The following is a 14,081-nucleotide window of genomic DNA, read 5'->3' as shown; positions in this document are numbered from 1 at the left end:
AGGGACCAGCCTGAAGGCCTTGCCGAGCCAACAGGAGACATATGCTAAACATGGCAATAGAAAACAAGTTATTGCTTTACATGTGTTAGCCTTGCTACATACAAGGGAATAATGGCTAACACTTTTATTTTTCTTTCTCTCTCAGTCTCTTTCTCTCTCGGTTTGTCCTTCTCTTTCTCTCTTTTCTCCTGAATGTAAAGTCAGCAAGGAATAGAATATGGAGGAGAAAGGAAATTAATCCCTTCTTACTGCTTCAGAAATATTTTTCTTCAGTTTTCATCTCAGGGAGAAAAATGTGCCCAGCAACAATATTAGACAGACCCCTGTTGGCCTAGGCAGGCTATGCAAAGCTGCCAAAATGATAACATGCTGAAGACAAACCACAAATGCTAACCAACTCTTCGGAAGGAACAAAAACATTTGCTCGGGAAGTCTGAGTGAGTTGCCACAGCGACACAGTAAAGAACTTAGACGCCAGGGAGGATGCTCAGTCGTGAGCGAGTGTGCCAGGTGAGCCTCACCATCCTTCGGCTATCAGTAGGGAAATCTGAGAGCGTTCTCATCCACACAAGGGATGCCTGTTGTCTAGAAGTGACATCTTTACATTTAATTAAGAGGAAGCAAGATACTATGGCATTTCTGCCCATCTATAGGATAAGCTACCTAGACACGATTTTTTTTTTTTTTTGATGCTGGACTTAAAGAAGCACAAAGTTATCGGTTACAATATAGAGTTAGCCGAAAATCCAGGAATCCTTGGAAGAGTTTATAGGTATTTGGCTAACTGGAATTTTTCTCTGTTTTGATGCTGTCTGAGCTCACAGTCACATGACCCACAGTGTGAGCTCTATGAGTGCTAGGAGCATTTTGCACCCAAGTGGGGGTGGGGGGGGAGAAGTAAGAAAAGCTGAGAACTGTCACCATAGGGATTCTCTGCAGGAGCTGTTTTGCTAATAGTGTTCATATCCTTTTAAAAATATTAGCCCACATCACTATCAGATCTGGTTTTATTTTCCTAACAGACTATTATTTTCAGTGTTTGTAAGTTAAGTTCCTGCTCAGTAGTACGTTTGTAAAAGGGGGGGGGGGGGTTGAGGTGGACCTGTTTATGTCACAGGGCTCTCTCTGTCTTCCTTTCAGTCATGACTCGAAACCTCACTCATAACACACTCATATGACTCCCAACAAAATCATCAGCGGAGACCTTCTCCCTGGCCCGCAATCATTTTGATTGATTGTACTTCAACAATTAGTCTTTTCTTTGGCTTCACACTATTGAAATAGGCCGACAGCATCTTAGCAGGCCAGCTTTAAACAGTCAACTGTTAACAATAGCATCAAAAAGGGAGACCTGATGGGGTTTACTGTCACTTTAAAGAACGAGGTTTTCACATTGTTGAAATCTGTCAGATATTTTGAAATGTCCCTCTCCCTATGGCGCCACACCCCCTGCGTGCCCTTATAATAAAATTGGTTTTACTCCTGATTAAATCATTTTCTCCCTACCCACTACCATACTTCTCATAATGGACCTGTGCGCTCTACAGCTGGTGTTCTTCCCATGGTACCAATTCTTACTTTATCTTTTAAGCACTTTGCTGCTAAGATCTCATGCAGAGTGCTTATGTTTTGTTAAGAGCTTCATTCTTAGAGAAATAGTTTAACACATGTTCTAAAAATGTTGTACAACTTATTGCTTAAAACACATTTAGAAAATGTATCAGTACTGTAGCTTTGGCACTGAACTTTAAGCTGAAACCTAAACATACACACGCATGCAGGCAAACACAAACACACAACTCCAAAACTTTATTACAAAAGCAAATGGCACAGTGGTGAGGGTGGTCAGCCGATTAGAGACTGCTAAAGAAAACAGTTCAGAGAGTCAAAAGAAACATTTTCATATTGAGCAAAAAGTCAACAAGAGTAATAACTACTACTCAACCAGAGGAAAATGGCATTAATGTCACTTTTGAATAGTAATTTTAGTGGCTGTGTAAAGGGAGCACAGAGAAGGAAATATATCAGTTGATTATGTCTGCTTAAAAGCTATGCCATTCCTAATTTGTGTCAATGGCACAAAAATTCTTAGCTATTGGTTGTAGTCATCATTTAAAGAAAAAGTAGTTATACATTGTAACCTTTGACAAGTAGCTCAAATAAAGAATATGGCAAGAGTTGACAGTAGTCATCTGAAATATGCGAGCTAATCTTTATATCCAGCATTTCATAATCAACAGGTCCCTTGTAATCCGGAGGATCTCATGGTGGGAATATCAAAGCTGTGTTGATCCATTTAAACATACAATTATGCACAAATAATATGCTCCAAATCATAAAATCACAAAATCAGCCTGTTCTCAAGGAAAAAGAAAATGATGATATCATAACTCAACATTTTCTTTGTGTTGACAGATATCATTCAAATACATTTGAATTATTTTTGGAGTTTCCTAACTGGACTTTTCCATTTTCCAAGAATCCAAAGTTTCTCAAGAGTGGCATACCATGGCATTTGGGGAAAGAGAATCTTCCTTATAGGGATATCCTTTGCACTCTGAGATGCATAGGTAGTATGTCTGTCTGTTACCCAATACCAACTGATACCAGTTATATCTCCTAGGGCTGACTATATAAAACGTTTTCAAACATTTCCAAATAACTTCTGGGGCTGCAAACTCTTTTGTGTTGATAGGACTCTTTGGAGACTGGAGGCTCTAAGAGTCAATAAACACCCTTCTACAAACAATGTTTATGAAAATTAATTTATGTGGAAAGGGATCCAGAAAGGTGTGTGTGTGTGTGTGTGTGTGTGTGTGTGTGTGCAAATGTGAACACATACTATGGCATGTGTTTGGAAGTCAGAAGACCACTTTTGGGAATTGGTTCTTTCCCTCTACTGTATGTCCGGGCAATCAAACTCTGGTCATCAGGATTGTAGGGCAAGCACACACTGAAACATCTTGTCAGCTTTGTAATTCTTAACTACTTACAAGATCAAAACCTTTTATAGAACAAAATTCATAGAACTATATGCAAGGTACTTGTTACAAAAATGGTAACTGAAAATTATGTAGCATGTAACTACAGGACATTGCTCTATGTATTTTGCAATTATATCTAATGTAAATCTCCAGTAAGACAAGGAAGTAGACGTTGTTGTTGGAATGATATCCATATCTAGATAAAAGTGGTGGTAGAAGCTTAAGGAATTTTCTTAAGAGTGACAGGTAGTTAAACTGAGATAAGAACCTAATTCATTTCCACTACATTTAAATCACTATGCTTGCAAGTGTAAAGTGCTAATAGATGGTCATTACTTCAAGAATGGGGATTTACAGGTGGGCAGTGGTGGCACCTTTAGTCTCAGCACTTGGGAGGCAGAGGCAGGTGGATTTCTGAGTTTGAGGGTAGCCTGGTCTACAAAGTGAGTTCCAGGACAGCCAGGGCTACACAGAGAAACCCTGTCTTGAACAAACAAACAAACAAACAAGAATGGGGAAGGAATAGGGATAAAAAGAGTTACTTTTTATCCCTAAGTGTCTTAACTGAGACCACACATTTATCTATAAACTTATTCCAATATTTAGTAATTCCCCATTTATCGAGCAGCTAATTCTTATATGAGCAGATATAAAACAAACGAAAACTGCACTGGGAAACAGGAGAGAAGGAAGAGATTATAAGATGAGGCATCAAAGAAAAATGATAGAATAGGAAAAAATTATATGTAACACCTTTTATTAGGCCTGATTCACCACTGATACATTTTATATCTATTCATTTATTTGTGAGGTGAAGATGATTCTAGGGACAGATGCTGCTATCATTGAAAAAAATGTATACAACATTTGGAAGTTATAAAGAAACAAACTTCCAATATATAGCTATGAAGGTAAAGGTAAACATAGACTTAAAAGACCAAAAACATAATGGATCAAGGCACTGGAAACACAGAGTGAACATTGCTTTTTTTTTTTTTTTTTTTTTTAATTTTTTTTATTCGATATAATTTATTTACATTTCAAATGATTTCCCCTTTTCTAGCCCCCCCCCACTCCCCGAAAGTCCCGTAAGCCCCCTTCTCTTCCCCTGTCCTCCCACCCACCCCTTCCCACTTCCCCGTTCTGGTTTTGCTGAATACTGTTTCACTGAGTCTTTCCAGAACCAGGGGCCACTCCTCCTTTCTTCTTGTACCTCATTTGATGTGTGGATTATGTTTTGGGTATTCCAGTTTTCTAGGTTAATATCCACTTATTAGTGAGTGCATACCATGATTCACCTTTTGAGTCTGGGTTACCTCACTGAGTATGATATTCTCTAGCTCCATCCATTTGCCTAAGAATTTCATGAATTCGTTGTTTCTAATGGCTGAATAGTACTCCATTGTGTAGATATACCACATTTTTTGTATCCACTCTTCTGTTGAGGGATACCTGGGTTCTTTCCAACATCTGGCAATTATAAATAGGGCTGCTATGAACATAGTAGAACATGTATCCTTATTACATGGTGGGGAGTCTTCTGGGTATATGCCCAGGAGTGGTATAGCAGGATCTTCTGGAAGTGAGGTGCCCAGTTTTCGGAGGAACCGCCAGACTGATTTCCAGAGTGGTTGTACCAATTTGCAACCCCACCAGCAGTGGAGGAGTGTTCCTCTTTCTCCACACCCTCTCCAACACCTGCTGTCTCCTGAATTTTTAATCTTAGCCATTCTGACTGGTGTAAGATGAAATCTTAGTGTTGTTTTGATTTGCATTTCCCTAATGACTAATGAAGTTGAGCATTTTTTAAGATGCTTCTCCGCCATCCGAAGTTCTTCAGGTGAGAATTCTTTGTTTAACTCTGTACCCCATTTTTAATAGGGTTGTTTGGTTTTCTGGAGTCTAACTTCTTGAGTTCTTTATATATATTGGATATTAGCCCTCTATCTGATATAGGATTGGTGAAGATCTTTTCCCAATTTGTTGGTTGCCGATCTGTCCTCTTGATGGTGTCCTTTGCCTTACAGAAACTCTGTAACCTTATGAGGTCCCATTTGTCAATTCTTGCTCTTAGAGCATACGCTATTTGTTAACTATACTAACTGGTATAGATAAATTAGTTTAATACTGTGTTCCTTACCAGACAGGGTCAACAATAACTTTTCCCACTGGACTCTATTTCTAGGAAAAAGTCTGGCTGATTCAAGGTACCTCATAATCCTTATACTCAAAAATCTGCCCTGGACTCTTTTGGCCCTCTAATTAAGTTATATTAAATACAGATAGGTCAATGGCTTCAAAGCATTTAGGTGTAATTAAGGTAGATTAGCCCAAAAATCTATGAGACTTTCATTATGTATATATATACACACACACTCTCACACACACAAACACACACACACATACTCACATACACACAAGTATAAATGCACATATATGTAGATATTATAAGTGTAATTAACATAGGTTAAACTAAAAACTATGGGACTTTCTTTACATACACACACACACACACACACAATGTTTTATACAAACAAGGCTATCTTATCTTGAAATATCTTTTGGTGAAGGAGTCTTAGTATATTATATGGTTTTAGAAAAAATTATCTGTGCATGAAAAAATGTATTTGAAAGAGAAAAATCAACCATCATTTGTAAGAAAATTAAGGAGAAGTTTTCTTACAAAGAAGTCTTTGATGGCTACAGAACGGCAATGGTAGCTTTCAAAGAAGCAGGAACATTTAAGTTACCCTGAGAGTTTAATGCCTAGTTTCTTGGTTCATATGTACACACACACACACACACACACACACACACACACACACACACACACACACACACTTCTATAGATAAATGGGAGAAGGTGCTTTTTCAGGTCTGAGTGTAACTAAGTTGTTTTTACCTAATGTTGGTTAAAATGTGGCTGTGGATAACTAGAATTATCCACAGAATAGTATTGATGCAAGTAGAAAGGAACAACTTTTGGATATTTAAAAATCAAATGCTCTCTCTCTTTTTTTTTTTTACCTTTTACTTTTTAATGTTTTCCATGACATTTTCAAAAGCTTGTTCCAACTTTTACTTTACTACTTCAATAGAAAAGGAGGAAAAGACAACCCCAGTTTGGGACAGAATAGCTCTGATTTCATTATTGCAACGACAAGAACAGATCACACTGTGAACTTGCCATCCAGGATGCAGCGTCTGCTCCCAGGGCCGAGGACCATGGCACAGTCACATTGCTCTTGGAAAGGCCTGCTGAGTGCATGGATGTCACATCGTAAATGGCAGAGATGCCAGAGAGGATGAATCACTATATAATCTTTGACTATAAAATAAAACTGAAAGGTTAGATATTAGAGTAGATAAGATGGCACCATTTGTCTATAAATAAATATTTCTCTTTAGGCCATTGTGTCTAAAGGACAGGATCAAAAGGAAGTCAGTTGAGTCACTCATGTGGTTGAGCCTGTCTTGTTATCTCCGTGGAGTGACAGTTCTATCTAAATTATGATGGGTTAGGCAAGGATGGAAGTTCTCATACCTGTGGTAACAAACGCTATGCCAAAGTATTGCCTTCCTATGTTGTCCTAGTAGAAGCCCCTTTATATCACACACACTGGTTATAGCCTGGGGCTTCACTGAGGACATTATCTTAGAAATCTAGGCCAGTTGGCCAGTTAATTTGCTTGTTCACTTAATTTTTATTAAGCAAACAGGGACTGAGCACAGACTGGATAGCAGTCGCTGTGCTATGTGATTTAGAAAGCTGCAGCTGGCAGACTTCCTTATGCTCCTCAAAGGAGAGGGCTTTACCAGGTGCCCAAAAACATGGCTACAGTGTATCCTGACCAAGTTCTCAAAGTTTGCATCTTCTGCCTATCGCCTGCATCAGACTCTGCTGACCTTGACAATCAGTACGAGAAACCCAATCGATAAATGTACATTCACCAAATGAACATGATGCTAACTACTCTCTGATTCTTCAAACATATTCATTTTCATATTTAGGGCTTCATCCTTATATTCTATAATATGACAATTTGGAGATAAGTCTCTTAAAAAAGGTAATTGAAAATATAAGGTCTCATGGACTCCAAACAGTATGACAATCCAACAGGAGTAGTGGCCTTACACTAAGAGACTAAATCTCATGGAGGGGAAGACCAGGAGGCACTTTCTAAGGATGCCAGGATTCCAGAGCAAGTGGATATCTATATACCTATACCTACACCTACAGCTATATCTATATCATCTATATCTATAACTATTATCTATATCTATCATCTATCTATCTATCTATCTATCTATCTATCTATCTATCTATCTATCTATCTATCTATCTATCTCAAACACCAAGGATAGATGCTTTGGAAGACAACAGCTTGGTACTATTCAGAGTTCCCATTTCCAGTGCTTTGAGGTAAATTACTGTGGTTTAAGTCACCTAGCCCATGGAAAATTTGAGGCCAAAGCTAAGCAATGTAACAACTGAAGGTTTTGCATGGTAAAAGACAATGTCATGTTCCTAGATTACATTCTCAAACAAGGGCTATTTTGCATTCGTGTAATGTAGGATAATGCCACTTAGATCATTCCAGATGGATGATCACTTATATTTTAAGAAATACTTTGAATCCATAAATCTAAATTGTTTGCCTATTCTGGCTCAGCCTAACTGCAAATATGGAGGATACACCTTGTGGCTGCAAAGAATAAAGTACAGTCATCATTTTCTTCCTCAGCTGCTTTTCTACAAAATGAATTCAGTAGAGCAGGAGTACATTGCTGTCCCTAAAGGCTGACTGTTCAGTAGTAAAGAACATTTAAAATTATGTGGGAAAATCTACCCAGTCAATCCAATTGTCCATGGCCATGGTGCCTATCAAAAAAGAATAAGGTAGTTTATGAACTTTTGTTTTGCTAACACTCAAAGAGTTATCATTGCAAATTGCTAGACGTTTTATTTTTGAAGGCTGTTGCACCCACAATAGGTGCTTCTGCAACCCAGTGTGCTGAGCCAATTCCATACAGCCTTTCTGAAGTAGGAAAGAAGAAGGAAGGAAGAGGTAATAGGTGCTTCCTAAGATGCTAAAACTTCAAAAAGCAAAGGAGATAGTCCTGCAGTTTCCAGTGGGATATTCTTGCAGGCCATGTTGATTTATTTCTACATACTTTATAATGCTTCGATGCCTTTGAAAGTCGTCTGATACGCCCAAGCCATGCCCCCAATGTCACAGTATAATAAGAACTGTCTTAGATCATCTCTTTGAGGGAGGCAGAGATGTCTTCTGCCACATCATGTGCTGGAAGCAAGCTGATAATATGAACATTTTTTTCTTTCTCTTTGGGTTTCATTTGGATGCAGTAGTAACGCAGCAGATAGGTGCAGACAAAGCTAGGATGCAAGCACCATAGATGGTAGGCATCACAAGTGTGCCACGACTGTGCATTTTCAGTTTATAGTGGGATAGCATAAAACACCCTCCCACCACCATCACTCCATGCATAGTGCCACCATATAAAAAGTGGTGACTGATATCACGCTTCTTTCTAGGCATCTAGATAGACTTCTCTGGGCTTCTGAGAAGTACTTACTGGTCCTACACAGATTCTGACAACACAACCAAAAAATATACTGTTTTTTCTTTAAGCTAAGTCATAAAAACTGATGTAATTTTTTGGAGCCAGTGTGTGCTTCTTGAATGCCTTTATTTAGGGCTTTCAACTCTGCCCTTATTTCCATTCAGTCAAAGGCCTTTTGTACTCTACAGACATTATACACAATGCTTCATTTTATGTGACTGTCTTCTCCAAATAGATCCAAAATTTGCTTGAATTCCATGGATGATTTCACATATTACAGCCTCCAAAGGGTAGAGAACCAGTAGGGTAAGATGTAACAGTCATCTGAAAGAGCTTGCTTCATGTTGGCTTTAAATGACACCACTGCTATTCGTTCTGTCCAGTTCGTGTTGCATTATTTATTATCAGCCTAAGGGGTCAGTTCCTATAAATGGCTATGCACAGATAATCTTTTGTTATGTGTGCACACAGGGATGTTACTTAACATTGAGATTTTGTCTCTTGTCATATGAGAACTCCTAAGTTTATATGAGTTAAGTAAGGCTCTATATGTAATGAACCAGTATAGTTATCAAACAGTTTACTTGTGTATTATTCACTTTGCCAGTGGCAAATGTTTCCAGACTCTAATAAAACTTCTGGCTTTCTTTGTTTTCCTTGCTATAATGTTGGACCGTGTTTGGTGAGAAATGGGAACATGGAATAGAATAGGGTCTTGCTTTAGAAGTTAACTTGTTAATTTAAAAGTTAGTCCAGAAATATTCCTTCAATAAAGTAGAGGAGGTAAACAAAATTGGTAGATTTAAATATTGCCACAATCACTTATTCAAAACATTTATCTCCAGATAAAATGTATGACAGTTATTAAGTAAGGAAAACAATTATTTTTAAATAATACTGATAAGTTCATTTCTTAAGAGTAGTTAAGTGAATTTTCTACTTCATATTACAAGGATGGTAAGAACTCCACAGATACAAAAATATTTGTGAGACTCACAATATTCATGACAACTTGTATATCAGAGAGGGTAGCATGGTTCCTGCATCACTGTTTTTAGAAGCCACAAAATAATAATACTATCATAATAATGTATTAATAGAATAGAATAGTGAAATAGATTCTTTAATGGATGAGAATTCTCTCAAAGAGTAATTGTTTTGGTTATAATAGATAAGACGTTTGAGTGTGTTTGTTTTTTAACCTTTAGTTTGCGTCCTAAATTTGAGAGCTGTTGGTAACCTCACTTTCAAGGATGTGAGCACAACATTGCTCAGTTGCTCTTTTGTAACTTAAAAAAATGGTAACTCAGTCACGTGATTTACAAGGTTATTTTCAAAAGATTAGTGCAAATGAACTAAAAATCTAGTTAAGATTATCAAAGCACTTGATAATGTGGTATTAGAAAATACATAATTTTTAAAAAGAAATTGTGCAATATTGTCATTTAAACTATTATTTTGTTTTGAAATATTTCATGTATTGAAACAGTGTTGATTGATGATATATGTAGGAGTACACACCAGTATCCGGGCTGCTCTTCTCCTAGCTATCTAGTTTACACTCCCAGAGAAAAATTATACTATGAACTTTCTGAGATTCCTTCAAAGACAGTTCCTGCACTCAGGCAGTATTACCTTCTATCTACATTTTAAAAGAAACAAAATGTACATTTTTCTGTACTTTGATTTTTTTTTCACTAGGTATATCTTAGAGATCACTTAAAACTAATAGTAGCTCTCTGTGTATGTCTGTCTGTCGTTCTCTGTGTATTTATCTACACATTCATCCTTTTAGAAATATAATGATTCATTAGCTAGTCACATTTTATCATTATTGTATAAATAAATTGCACTTAGATAATTTATATATGTGCCAGTATATACCCATGTAGGTAGAGCAAACACCTAAATGATAAATTCCTGTTCAAGTTTCTATGTGTGTTTAAATTTTAACAAGTATTTCCCAATTGCTATTGTAGTTGTTGAGCTAATTTGTTTACATCACAATGCTTGAAACCCTGTGGATCATTGGAATATGTGTAATTGCTGCCTATCATTCCTCTGATGTCCATAACAAGGTGTACATGTGAAGAGATAGTTGAAAATGTATAATAACAACTAACTACAACAAAATATCAATGGAGATGTTGAGTAATAAAGCATATAAACCTTCTTAAACATCAGAACAGATAACCATAAGAGTATCTTTTTTAAAATTTTGTGTATAATTTTTATTATTAAGAAACTTGAAAAGAAAAAAATGGACCCTAAAATTAAATAGGCCCAAATCTACATATATCAGTGAACTTCTATACACTTAGATTAATCATTTGAGACAGAAGCTGTGAAGCATCACATGAGATTTTTACAATTTCACTATCAAATAATGTATTTATCTACCACCCAAAACTAAAATCCATGCCAGAATTAGAACAGGAAAACCACTATAATACTATACCCTTTTAATAATTTATGTTCATTACCTATGTGTCTGTATATATGTATATGCATATATATGAAATTTTCAGTTTCATTGTTCAGTCTTCTCTTGTCTGATAATTAGGTTGATTCTAAGTCTTTACTATAGTGAAAACAACTGAAATTGACATGCGTCGGCATAGTTCTATGGTATGATGTGGAGCCTTCTGTGTATATTCCTAGGAATTAAATTGCTGGGTCCTCTGTTCTTTTTAATTTTTTTTTGATAATTCCCCTGATTTCCACAATGGCCATTTAATTGCTACTCCCCACAACAGTAAGGATCCTATTCTATACACAAGTTTTCAAACATTTCTTATCAGATTTGTTGCTTTCTCACTGGGGTAAGGTGATAAATTAAAATCATTCAGCAGCTTGCATATAATTAATAGTCATTTAATATAGAATAGCAATAGTTACAAATTATAGAAACCATTCCCTTAGCAGGAATTTTTCTTTTTTTTGAGAAATAAGAAACAATAAAGAAAGAAGGAAGGAACAAAACATACTTAGTATGTTGGAAGTGAAAACATTATTTTCCATTGTAGATCAATATGTGATTTATTAAGTAATTTAGAAACACCTAGTAAGTGTCAGGTGTCCTACTAAATGCAAGAAATATGTATAATAGAAAATGGAGACTGAAAATCGTAACAATGTATTCCATTATCTCTTGTAGTAACTAGAATTTTCTGATGTCTGTTAGTGTTTCTATTAAAACTCTATAGTGCTGTTTCTGTAAAAAAAAGGTTACTCCTTTAGTTTTATATTTGCTTCATTATTACAAATTTATGCTCTGTTAGTTGCTTAGTAAATATTTTTTTAAAGACCATGATGATGGTGATAACGACTGAGGAAACTCTCAAGTAAAAGGGTCATCCATTGTGTTTGTCTTTGTGTGTGTGTGTGTGTGTGTGTGTTTGTAAAAGCATCAACTGCAATGGTCTCAAGACATCACTTGGCACTAAGACGTCTTTGTAGGCAGCACAGACAGGTTGGCACATATAAACATGTCTTGTTCAAACAGAAGAGCATACTTAACCTAAGTTCACCACCACGCGCTCTGATGCTGCAAAGCCGAGGAAGTCAGAGGAGAAAGCTAATTTCAACACGCACACTGATGGTAGAGAATACCTGGAGTCGGTGGAGGAAGCTAACTTCAGCATGCACCCTCTGATGTAGAAGAACACAGGAAGTCATGCATATGGATGTTAGAGAGCACAGGAGGTCATGGAGGAGACTTTATGTCAAATGCAGGATGGCACAGGCTTTTGTGACTACGAGGAGTTCTAGCTTTTTTTCTCTTTCAGCCTAAACAAATCTGTGCCTGACTGCTTAGCTCTCGTGCTTATAGTTACGAAGCCATTCGTGGTGTACTCTAAGGAAATAGATTCCTTTCTAATTTAGACTTATTTCAGTTTTCATCATAACAGTTTTAATCATAGCATGATAATTCCACCGTTTGCCACAAGTATAACTACTGATATGAACCAAAGGATCTTATCTATGTCTGCCTTTAAAACTTTCTCATTTCTGAAAGAAATTCATTCTGATTAATTTTTCTATCTCTGGAGTTACATGCATTCTTATTATTAGTTTGGAATATATCTTTTTGCCATTGTTCTCCAACCTTAATTTAACCTCATTTGATAGTAATACTATTCCAGTGAAAACAGATGTGTATACTCATTGACCACAATGCATCATCCTTTGCATCAAGTTCACTTTTCATGGCATTTAACCAGTACCAAAGACGCAAGCAGGTCATTCATCCACATATTCATTCTTCAATCAAAATATTGAATTTAATCAGCTAGAAGATGATGGGCAAGCTTCATCTGAGTGATGACCAGAGGAGATTTTGCACAGGAAGTTTTATATTATAATTGTTTCAAAGATGATAATTAGGTGGATGAAGGGGAGGACATGGGCTGGGAGAAAGGACAGGCATTATATATATAATGCTCAAATATATAACAATATATAATGTATAATGTCATATATAATAATATAACAACTACATGTGTTATGCTAATTGTTATGTATAGCAATTATATATGCACATATATGAATGTAATAATGAGTAATAAAAATGAAGCTGAATTTAGAAGAGAAAAGGGGAGAGTAGATGGGAGTGTTTGGAAGGAAGAAAAAGGGGGGAGATGATGTAATTCCATTATATTCTTAAAAAGAAAATTCAAAAGTTCTGAAAAATCCTGGTTGAGCATAGCAAGGGAGGCATGTTTTAACAGGACGTTTAGTGGCAGTGTGGGATGGGGCAGAGAGACCGCATGACGGAAGAGACATAACAGGCAAATGGCGAAGGGGAGAGACTGCTGCGAATAGCAACTGGGGAAAATTAGTGCTTTAGGTTATAAGAGAGGAAAGCACAGGTGTCTTCCTGAAGCTATTAAATATGAGAGGAAAGGTCTGGAAAACTGATGGCTAGCCTGAACAAAGGTCTAAAATTCAGAGACTGTTACTGGATTTAATGTAAGTTCAGGGAAGGAAAAATATTTCCTCTTCTAGAAGTTTATAAAGACCCGCTGGCAGTTTGAAAATGAGAACCCATTTGGATTATCTGACCAATGATAAGACTTCAATGGTGTTTTAGTATCATGGGCTACTTTACTGTCTCGACAAAGGGGAATTACAATTAATTGGATTATGTTGGTTTCCACATGCTGATTGCATGAGCAAAAGTATAAAAGTGGAACTCTTGCTAACAGGTCATATCTACCATCAACTATGGGATTTGCTCTTTTACTTACCAATAAGATTAATTTCTTCCTTACAGTCTTCCAATTTGAAGTCATTTTAATTATAGAGTTTAGAAAATTCAAAGAGAAAAGCAAACCTACTTTCAATGTGTTATTAATGATTGACCTCATTTTTATTTCATTTTTATGATGAAGGGGAAATAAATTGATGGTTTGTTTATTGTTGAGAAGATTTTTACTTACTTAAGATCCTTTTGCAATCTTTTCTCAATCTCAATTTAATTAAAACCATTTCTTACTGGATTTGCATGAA

The 14,081-nt window shown here is 36.4% G+C and overlaps 1 protein-coding gene across 2 annotated transcripts in view; it reads right to left on the bottom strand.

The window, feature by feature from the left end:
• Arhgap15 (Rho GTPase activating protein 15) overlaps nucleotides 1–14,081 on the bottom strand; it is a 628,420-nt gene that overhangs the window by 127,951 nt on the left and 486,388 nt on the right. The window lies entirely within an intron of this gene.

This window comes from Apodemus sylvaticus, chromosome 5, assembly GCF_947179515.1.
Source record: "Apodemus sylvaticus chromosome 5, mApoSyl1.1, whole genome shotgun sequence".
NCBI lineage: Eukaryota > Metazoa > Chordata > Mammalia > Rodentia > Muridae > Apodemus > Apodemus sylvaticus.
Note: the sequence above shows the minus strand (reverse complement) of the source record. Positions and strands in the feature narration are given on the sequence as shown.